The following is a 10,515-nucleotide window of genomic DNA, read 5'->3' as shown; positions in this document are numbered from 1 at the left end:
AGTGTAGACTACTAAAAAAAAAAAAAAAAAAAGTACAGAAATTCAGTTACTTTACATTTTGTTTATTTAACATTTTTTCATGAAAATTTAAAAACATCACAAATGTTTTTATAAAACAACTAACATGGACATCGGCACCATAAAGTGAGCATTATAAATTCTGTGTAGAACATTTATCTTTTTATAAAATCACAAAGGACGACATCAGTCCTAATTGCATCTTTCTCAAAATACACAAAAATGCAAAACAAAAAGTCAAATACTAATCACTTTTTTTTTTTTTTTTTTTTTTTTTAAATAGAAATGAAAAACAATTTTTTAAAATGGGTACAAAGACGATCAGCTTCCAAATAACCAGATAAGGCAGTCAAGTATAGGAAAATTAGGTAAACTGATGGAGTTAAATCCACCCAAAGCCTGTAGTAAACTTAAAGTGCTTCAAACAAAGTGCTCAGTAACAGAGTGCGTGTCCTAACAAACATTGCCTTATATTCCTTAAGAGCATGTAGGCAGGGGTTTCAGGGGTTTGCCGTCATCAAGCCCCATGAAGATATTTTGGACAAAGGCAAATGTGTGAACCAGCTTCCTGGGGTAGTCTAAATGCAGAGCATAGATCAAGCCAAACAATAAAGCAAATGCATTTGCAAATCTGGGAATATCACGCATCACCTAGTCGCCTTTCACCACAACAGCCATGCTTGAGGAAGTAAAATGGACTGGACTGGGAAGCGCCGTCGGTAACCACTGTGAGAAGGGCAACTGAAGTGTCAATGAGGGTCGACTCATCCAATGCGTCCGCCTGGAATAGACACAGTATCAATGGTAAATGGCCTGTATTTGTAGAGCGCTTTACACATTCAGTCATCCAGACATTCACACACATTCACACACTGGTGATGGCAGCTACATTGTAGCCACAGCCACCCTGGGGCACACTGACAGAGGCGAGGCTGCCGGACACTGGCACCAGCGGGCCCTCTGACCACCACCAGTAGGCAACGGGTGAAGTGTCTTGCCCAAGGACACAACGACCGAGACTGTTGGAGCCGGGGCTCGAACCGGCAACCTTCTGATTACAAGGCGAACTCCCAACTCTTGAGCCACGATCGCCCCAATTAAATAAGTAAGGTTTGTTTGAGAGAATGTGACATGACCTGTAATCTAGCAAAACATTCAGCAGTGTAGTGGGTTACTTTGTAACGAGTTAGGGTACTCTACTTTTTTTGAAAAATGTACATTAACGTGTTAGCTTCTTGCATTACATAATTTGTATTTTTGTTATTTTTCTAAAAAAAAAAAAAAAAAAAAAAGTATTTTTTTTATTTCATGACTTTATCTCAAAAAGAAACTAAATCTTGACTTCAGCCTGGTTTTTGGGCCACCTGCAGCATAGCCATAGTGCTGTGATACGCCTGTGCCCTGCTCCTGACCTGTGTGTGTGTGTGTGTGTGTGTGTGTGTGTGTGTGTGTGTGTGTGTGTGTGTGTGTGTGTGTGTGTGTGTTCTAAAGAGAGGGTATTTTGTTTGTACAATTTGGTAGCTGCTAGGGTATTAAATTGTATTTAAAAAAATCCATAGCATTTTATCTTACTGGCAGAATTTAAGTAATGCAAAAATACACTTACATTACATGTCTAAAACAATTCTGGGTCCTCCTCCCACAGGTATACAGGAAGGGCACGAAGTACTGCAGTGCGTTTCACGTTGATATCAGGCGCCTCCTAAAAAGGGAAAAGAAAAGTTCATTTAACGCAAAGTTTTCAGGTGTCATTCTTTGGGGAGAATACATGTTTATGAAACTGCATGACATCAGACTCTACTAAATTTTGGAGACTTTTCTTTTAAGATACAACCTTTCTGTCTCTTGTGACAGAGAGTCTGTTTCTTAATCATTTGACAAAAACCCTACACAGTATTTTAAAATAGTGTTCTCCAGATCAGAGCTGTAATCTATATAGAACATGGGGTTCAAAGCAAGGAAAAATTGTGTGTTTATCAGTGAAACTTTTAATTTGTGTTAATTTTATCATTATCAATATATGAAATCTTCACCTTAAGGGACTTAATGGTTTCTTCTAAAAATTAGAAATGATTGAGTCATTTCACATCATATGAAAATATTAATTTTTAATACAAATTTGGCCCTACAAAAATGGAAACTTAGTAACAAAGATAATGGAGATTCTCTAAACACGAGCGAATATCACAGTAAAATTGTTGATTGTGATTTACACATTGGATGTATCCTCAGTGATTTGGTACAATTATACAACATTTTATAAGAACTGAACAACTGATGAAACAACTTACTTATGTGACCACATATGAAGTGTTATAACTTACCACAAAAGGTGAACTGTGCCACTGACCCTTGGTAGATCTGCACATGATTTAAAAAAAAGGTTGTCACGGTCCTGGGTCAGTGACCCAGTGTTTTGAGTTTCTTGTGCCTCTGAGTTTTTTGTATTATGTTCTTAGTTCTCTTTGTTGTCCCAGCGTATTCTTTAGTGTAGTGTCTTAGTTTGGTGTTCTTGTATTCTGTTTAGTTCTGAGTATTTGGTAGCTGCCCTCTGTGTTTCTTAGTTGCTCTGTCTCCCCTAGTCTAGTTTGCATCTGTGCTAATTCCTGTTTTACTTTGAAGGTCTGTGTCTCATGTGAGTGTATCCCACTTTGCTCCCTTGTCTTGTCAGTTCTGATTTCTCCCAGCTGTGCTCTCCTTCTGTGTCTCATTCCCCTCGTTACTTCCCATTGTATTTAAACCCTGTGTTTCTCTGAGTCAGTGCTGCGTTGTCCCTCAAGCTGTGTGTTTCCTTGTGTGCCTCTCTGCAAGCTGTGAGTTTATATTTTCCCAGTTTAGTTTTGTATGCTCGTTTTCTGTGAGCAGCAATTAAAGCTGTGATTTTGAGTTCATCCCCTGAGTCTGAGTCCTGCATTTTGGGTCCAACTCCTGCCTGCTGCACAGCGACTCATGACACAGGTCTTTTAACCTAAAAATGTTTTAATGGCCATGAAGAAAGGTCTCTTCAATAGATCTTTCAACTCACCTGTGTTTACTGTCTCCACCTGAAATTAATTGCAGTCTGAATTTTTTTTTCTTCCGTCTTTGGTCTTCAGCCTTGGAAGAAAAAATAAAAATATTGAAAACCTTATCAGCACACTAAATATACAACACCTTGCTATATTTAAATTGTTTTAGATAGAAGTTGCCACTGCTAGCTAAGTCACTTTTGAATGATGCTAATGAGAAGAGAAAAAAAAAAACCCCTGCCGAACAATGAGGGTGCTGTTGTAAAAACGCCAACTTTCTTGCGTTGGCAAGGGGTCGTTAAAATATCACTAAGACCCTTTCTTTATGTGTGATTCTTAGTAAAACTGTTTTAATCTGTTAAAACTGACGACATAATCTATGTTTGAAAAAGAGCGCGAACAACAGCGAACAACTATTCACCACCTGGGTCTGTGCTTTTTAACACAACAGCGCATTCGAAAAAAAGTTATTGGCTGCAACATATTAATATACTTTTTTACGGAAAAAATAAACATAACGAAGGTTCCGTTTTACTTACAAGTTTCTCCAAATGTGTTCTGCAGTCGCTCGAGAAGGGCAGCCATATTGAACAGAATTTTCTGTCAACGTCGTTCAGGTTAGAGAGAAGACGTCATGACGTCCACATGCGGAGCTCGGAAAAAACATTTACTCAAATCATAATTAAGAAAGCAGTATTCACTCTTAACTTCTAAGCCATGTACAATTATAACTGTTTGAATCGTTAACCGAACAGAAGTTTTAAGTTGTTTCAACTTTGTGAGGAATTTTAATTGTTATATCCACAAACTTTATAAGTCAGGTAGACTGTTGGAGTTTACAGTGTAGTTACTTTGATTACTCTTCCAATAGAACCAAACTGCCCTAAGTAATCAATAACCTCATTGTCAACCGCATCACCTGTTAACCCTCCTACTAGGACAGAGTTAGGTACTTTGACACCTTCACTTTGGATTACATCCATGTTGCTCCAACCCAGAATGTCATGGACAAATGTAATGATTTGACCCAAAAGGCATGAAAGCACCAGTTGCTCAACTTCCAAAAATAAAAGGAATTAAACCTCCTCGCTGGCTCGCCACGTTTTGTGTAGCGCCTCTACTCAGGACCAGTACACTCTCACTTCAAATAGAGACCCTAGACATCTTACCAGGTTCAGAAGGAGGCTTTGTTTTGGAGACTCACAAAAGGAGTTGGCTTGGAAGTGAATAACTGGGACCTTTATTGCCTCAGTACCATTTATATACATATACAACACAATAACCCAAATTGCACACTAATAGTGCATTTTAAAGGTGAATACATGTAAAACAAAATAAAGACATTTAAATGGAAGATTTATACTGAACCGTATCAGAGCTCTTTGGAATGAATGAAACAGATTAAAGTGTTTCGGTTGTGAAGTTTGAATTGTCCAGTCTGAATTGTCCTTTAAAGTTGTTGAAAACCCAAACAGGTGTACTGTAGGGGAATTGTCAGTGTGCAAACCCCATTATCCGGGTAGGAAAGGTAGTGCATAGGGCTTATCTGAAATCCAGGGTTGCTTGAATCAGTTTCTCAGGCAAATCCCACAATCCGATCGCATGGCTGGCCACACCATTTCACAATCATCCAGGATCTCATTTGGGCTGTTCTCGCCGTCAGTGGTTCTCCAGAATCCTTCTAGTAGTTCCAAAAAAAACCCCACAATCTACACAAACAGTGCAGAACAATCAATTTCTTTTCCCATTTTGTGTCACGGCGAGTGAGATGAGCCATATAAAAATAATAAATGAGGATCCAATCGCAGGCAGTAGTGGAGGAGTGAAGGTGGTTTATTGAACACAATGCGCCAGTGGAAAAACGGAAACAGAGATCACACTAAACTATACTGGAGACAACTAAACTACTGAATACGAACCGGAACTCAAACATGAAGCAAGGTGGACGACGGTACAAGATGGTGCCGGCAGGGAACACACGGATGAAGCATGGTGGATACACAGACGGACCAGCAACTACAAACACAGAAGACACGACTTAAATACACTCAGAGAATCACAGGGAGATTACACACAGGTGGGAGACACAGCTGGGAGTCATTAATGAGACGAGAGGTAACACTAAACACACTCACATGAGACGAAGACCTTCACAATAAAACAGGAACAAGAAACCATCACACGAAGACGCAGACTCGACATTGAGAGACAGACAGAAAATGACACATGGAACTAGAAATCCTAAACAAACAGAAACATGAAACTCTAATAATAAACATCATAATCATCATCATTAACACAACAAGAGAACAAGAAAACAATCCCTGATGCAAAATGAAACCAAAAGATAATAAACTCAAAATACTGAGTGGAAACTGACCCAGAACCGTGACATTTTGTGTTCTTAACATGAGCTCATTAACTTCTTTTCCAAATGTATTAATCACAAATGGCATTCCCTTTAGCTTTACCAAGTTACACGAGTTACAGTAACTTGTTTGTACCACTATCAACAATTTTATCAAAATTATATCACAACAAAGAACATCAGCAGCTTAAACAGTAATGTAAACAGTCATAGCAATGAAAGTGACATTCATCCTTAAGGCTTCCAAGCAAATGTAACTTAATTCAGTACAAATACTATTAAACTTGAAATATGCTCATATCTATTAAGACATAACCATTCTAATATAAACAGAGCTAGTGCTTCTACGTGAATACCACCTTCAGTGGGGTGGGGTGGCTAACAGCTATTAGCAGCTAGCATCGCATCTAGCATCGGCATCGTTTAGCTCAAAGCATTCAACACTTATAACACACTGTAAAGAACAACAGGAGAAGTAAAACAACACGCCAGATTCTCATAGCTCCCGATTGGTTTTTGTTCAAAGGTTTCTGAGCTGAATCGGCTAGTGAAATACATCATCTAACTTAACAGGTCACCGGGATTTTCAGACACAAATAACTTGACAGACGTTATTCCCTTTGTGGTAAGAGTTCGGGGCCTAATAAAAGAGTACCTTATTAGCATTTATACGTAAAACAATCTGGTCTCATTAACCGGGTTGCAGTATTGCATACCAAGATACTTTTTCCATGCGCTCCGACACGTACTTGACCGCCATCAGAGGGAAGATCTCACAGGAAGAGACAGGTAATACTTCCTGCGCACTAGACGCAAGGTCGTCAGAACAAAACTGCATCACAGCACCCCCTTGTGACAATAACAGGCTATAGCCTTAGATTACAAAAGGGATTTTGCAGCCCTGTATTTCACATGGGTTACAATTGCTATCAATACATTTTTCAAAAAATGCCTCTCTGTGCAAAATAGGTTTAAAAACAAACAGCTGTGGGATACTGTTTGTCCATGATTTGAACCGGGGGAACAAATCGTGGCAGGATCAGCCTGATATTATTTGTATCCCGCTGTAACTTTACTGTATAAAGTATAGTATAGTATGTATATCTTCAAAATGTCAGGAGTAGTTAGTCATTACAAAAAGTGTTTGTGAACTAAAAATCACGAATGTAGGATACTGTTTGTCCATGATTTAAACAGCCCAGCGCTGCTCCCGACGAAGGGAAAACCAATTCTGCATGGGAGACCAACCTCGGCACTTGTGCAGGTGCCAAAGGGAAGATATGCTTCACCATATTTTCTAGTCTTTGGCTTAGAATGAAGTTGGTTTGGAAACATATTCAGCTATGCTTCATCTCCTGCTTTGCGTTTCTGTAGGCGCCCGTGCTAGCAGTGTCCAAGAGTTTTATTTTTTTCCCCCCCTTTTCATCCCGCGCCCCCCCCCCCCCCTTTTCATCCCGCGCCCCCCCCCCCCTGCCATGGCTCTGCGGGCCCCACACTTTGGGAAGGTCTGCAGTAGCACATCATCGACGTACTGTAGTAACACTGTGCCTTGGGACAGAATCAAGTCTGACAGAGAGTATGCTGTCCTCACTAAAGTTTGTTGCAGGCAACGTAATTTCAGCTATACAGCTAGCTTAACAATCTTTATTCCCAGCACTTCATCCTCCAAGAAACAGGCCGCTTGTTGTGTTTGGCAGGATTTAATGATGAAAATAAATTCTCTCTCTCTCTTTTTTGTAAAACTGTACAAAGAAAAGGAATACAAAATACACAATGAAGACATGTTCCATTACACTGGGAGAATAACATTGCCCTAGTGAAAAACACACGACCACAGATAAAACATCTGCTGACAAAATACAAGCATCTACCTGCCTCCATATGCTTTAACTCAAAACAGTGTTAAAACTTACTAATACACATTAAATGTATATGAACTTACGGATGAAGCCGATATTGTGGACTTTAACACATGGATTGCAGAGATTGCCATCAGATTACAAATGCTGTCACTGCAGCAGCTAAAGAGCACACTGCTTCCTGTATTCCACTTCCTCTACAAAAAAGACATTCTGCTTAGATACCACTAGGTGGTAGTAACACTTCTTAAAGAACTATAATATGTCCGTTCCATGACACTCCCTGCCTGGCATATTAAAGATATGCCACTTTATGCCACAGTCTCAATCCTCTAGCTTGCTGATGAGTCATTGTCCTGTGGTGAAAACAACAAGATTACTTGAGAAACTGGTCTAGAGAAGACCTTCGCTGTCTGGTTCCGTATCACCTTAACTTCAACTTTCCTAACAAGTCCATCTCTGCTGGGAACAACCTTGACAATAATTCCCATAGGCCACTGATTCCTCTTGGTTTGATCGTCCTTGAGCAGAACAATATCTCCTTCTTTGAGATTAGGTTTCTGAGATTACCATTTGCGCCGACTCTGTAATGTACTCAAATATTCACGGCGCCACCTAGCCCAGAAGGTATCTGCCAAGGCCTGAACTCTTTTCCACTGATTTTTGAGCAGATCCCCTCTTGAAAACTCACTTACAGTAGGAGAGGGAACACCCCCCTTCTGGGTCAGCAATATGGAAGGTGTTAGAATGAAAGGCACCTCAGGATCAGTAGAAACTGGTATTAACGGCCTTGCATTGACAATGGCACTCACTTCAGCCATAAAAGTGGTTAAGACCTCATGAGTGAGTTTTACATGTCCAACCTGAAGAAGCATAGAATCTAAAATCCGTCTTGCCACTCCAATCATGCGCTCCCAAGCACCACCCATATGAGAGGAGTGAGGTGGGTTGAAAACCCAAGTGCATTTTTGTTGAAGAAGGTAATCCTCTACGCTCTTATTGCCAGGATCCATCTTCAGCTCTTTGAACGCTCCAGTGAAATTGGTCCCACAGTCCGAGCGAAGCTGTTTGGCATGACCCCTGATGGAGAAAAACCTTCGGAGCATATTTATAAAGCTTGAGGACGTCATTGTTTCAATAACCTCAATATGTATGGCTCGAGTGGACATACATGTAAAAAGGACAGCCCACCTCTTGTCTTGAGCTTGACCACCTCTGGTACGGCGTATCACCACTTCCCATGGTCCAAAAACATCAAGACCAACATAGGAAAATGGAGGGTCAGCCTGAAGGCGCTCTGTGGGTAGGTCTGACATTTGTTGCTGCTCGGTTCTTCCTCTTAGTTTCCTGCATGTAACACACTTGTGAATAATACTGCTGATGAGACGTTTCCCTCCAACAATCCACAGACCACTGTTGCGAATTGCACCTTCAGTGAAATGCCTGCCCTGGTGCTTTACAGCCAGATGATGATGACAAACAAGCAAGCTTGCTACATGGCTGCGGCTTGGTATTATTAGCGGATGGACTTCACCACTTTCAAGTTGTCCTCGACCAATGCGTCCACCTATTCTTAACATACCTTCGCTGTCGAGAATGGGTCGGAGTTTGTACAGAGTGCTGGTTTTCGGAAGGTCATGTTTCATTCTGATGCATTTCAGTTCTTCTGAATACATTTCTTCTTGCACACATTTTATGATGATCTGTTCTGCTCTGACAATGTCAATGACTGACAGACCACTTTTGCACATATGCCATCCAACACACCTTTGATTCTTTGAGGAGTGAGAGAAACACTGAGCAATATGACACAGACATGCCACAGTCTTACTGAGTGTGGTCCAGGTAGAAAAACGCTGGAAGCGTTTTGAGCCAAGTTTGTCTCTACTAACTTGTGTGGCGAGCGAGATTACCTCAGGACGTACCTCAGCATCAGCATCTGGGTTCACAAGGTCAAATGTTGATCCTTTATCGCCACTGGCAGCTACCTTTGGTTGTTTCATTAGGAATGCTGGTCCTGTTAGCCACGTGGTGTCGGCAAGCTCGGCGGCTGGAACGGAACGTGACCCATGATCAGCCGGATTTAGTTCTGAAGGAATGTAGTTCCACTGATCAGGTCATGTTGACTGCCGGATGTGCTGCACTCTATTGTTCACATACACATAGAACCTCCTAGTCTCGTTGTGTATGTATCCCAATACAACTCTGCTGTCAGTGTAGAATTTCACTGTCTTGAGATCTAGATCAAGCTCCCTCATTACTAGATCGGCTATCTCAACGGCCATGACAGCAGCACACAACTCCAGTCTTGGGATTGTGAGGCCTGGGTTGGGAGCGAGCTTGGATTTCCCGAAAACAAAGCCCACCTCTTGGAGACCTTGTTCATTCGTTGTCTTAAGATAAGCAACTGCAGATATTGCTTTGGCAGAGGCATCACAGAAGACCAATAATTTAGTGTGCTGTGCTTTGGAAACAGAGAAAGAGGCATATGTTCGTGGAACAGTCAGGTTTTTTAGTGCTGACAATGATTCATTCCATCTTCTCCAACTTTCTTTTTTAGCCTCAGGGAGTTCTACGTCCCAGTCTGCATTCTCAGTTGTTAGCTCTCTTAGAATCAGTCTCCCTGTCACTGCAACAGGAGCTATGAACCCCAAAGGATCAAACAGACTGTTTACTGTTGACAGGACACCACGGCGTGTAAATGGCTTTTCATTCTCAGGATTACTGAATCCAAAAGTGTCAGTCATTATGTTCCAGCTGACTCCAAGACTGCGTTGGACTGGCAAGTCATCCACAAAGAGGTTAAGGTCTTTTACATTGTCTGCTCTTTGATCTGCAGGAAATGCGTTCAATACTTCTGCTCGATTTGAAGCTATTTTGTGCAGAGTGATGTTAGATGCTGCCAACATCTGCTGTGTTCGACGCAGAACATCAATGGCCTCTGCTGTTGTAGCAAAAGACCGGAGGCCATCATCTACATAAAAGTCTCTTTCTATGAAGTGCCTCGCATCACTGCCATATTCAACTTCTTGGTGCTCTGCTGCTTTCCTGAGGCCAAAGATTGCCACTGCAGGTGATGGACTGTTTCCGAAAACATGAACACGCATGCGATAATCCACCACATTCTTACTCAGATCGTTATCCTGATACCACAGGAACCTAAGGAAATCCCTGCAGTCCTCACGAACAACGAAACAGTAAAACATCTGCTGAATATCTGCAGTTATGGCTACAGGCTCTTTTCTGAATCTGAGGAGGACAC

At 41.2% G+C, this 10,515-nt stretch overlaps 1 long non-coding RNA gene across 1 annotated transcript; it reads right to left on the bottom strand.

Moving 5' to 3' along the window:
* Positions 1-292: 292 nt before the first annotated feature.
* Positions 293-3,673, bottom strand: LOC120722101. The gene is made up of 5 exons (XR_005693355.1): positions 3,566-3,673; positions 3,044-3,114; positions 2,343-2,379; positions 1,625-1,720; positions 293-799 (listed from the first exon to the last, which is right to left on the bottom strand). It is a non-coding gene; the product is annotated as an uncharacterized LOC120722101 (long non-coding RNA).
* Positions 3,674-10,515: the final 6,842 nt, after the last annotated feature.

The sequence above is a fragment of the Simochromis diagramma genome, unplaced genomic scaffold (genome assembly GCF_900408965.1).
Source record: "Simochromis diagramma unplaced genomic scaffold, fSimDia1.1 OVJJ01000082.1, whole genome shotgun sequence".
Taxonomy (NCBI): Eukaryota; Metazoa; Chordata; class Actinopteri; order Cichliformes; family Cichlidae; genus Simochromis; species Simochromis diagramma.
Note: the sequence above shows the minus strand (reverse complement) of the source record. Positions and strands in the feature narration are given on the sequence as shown.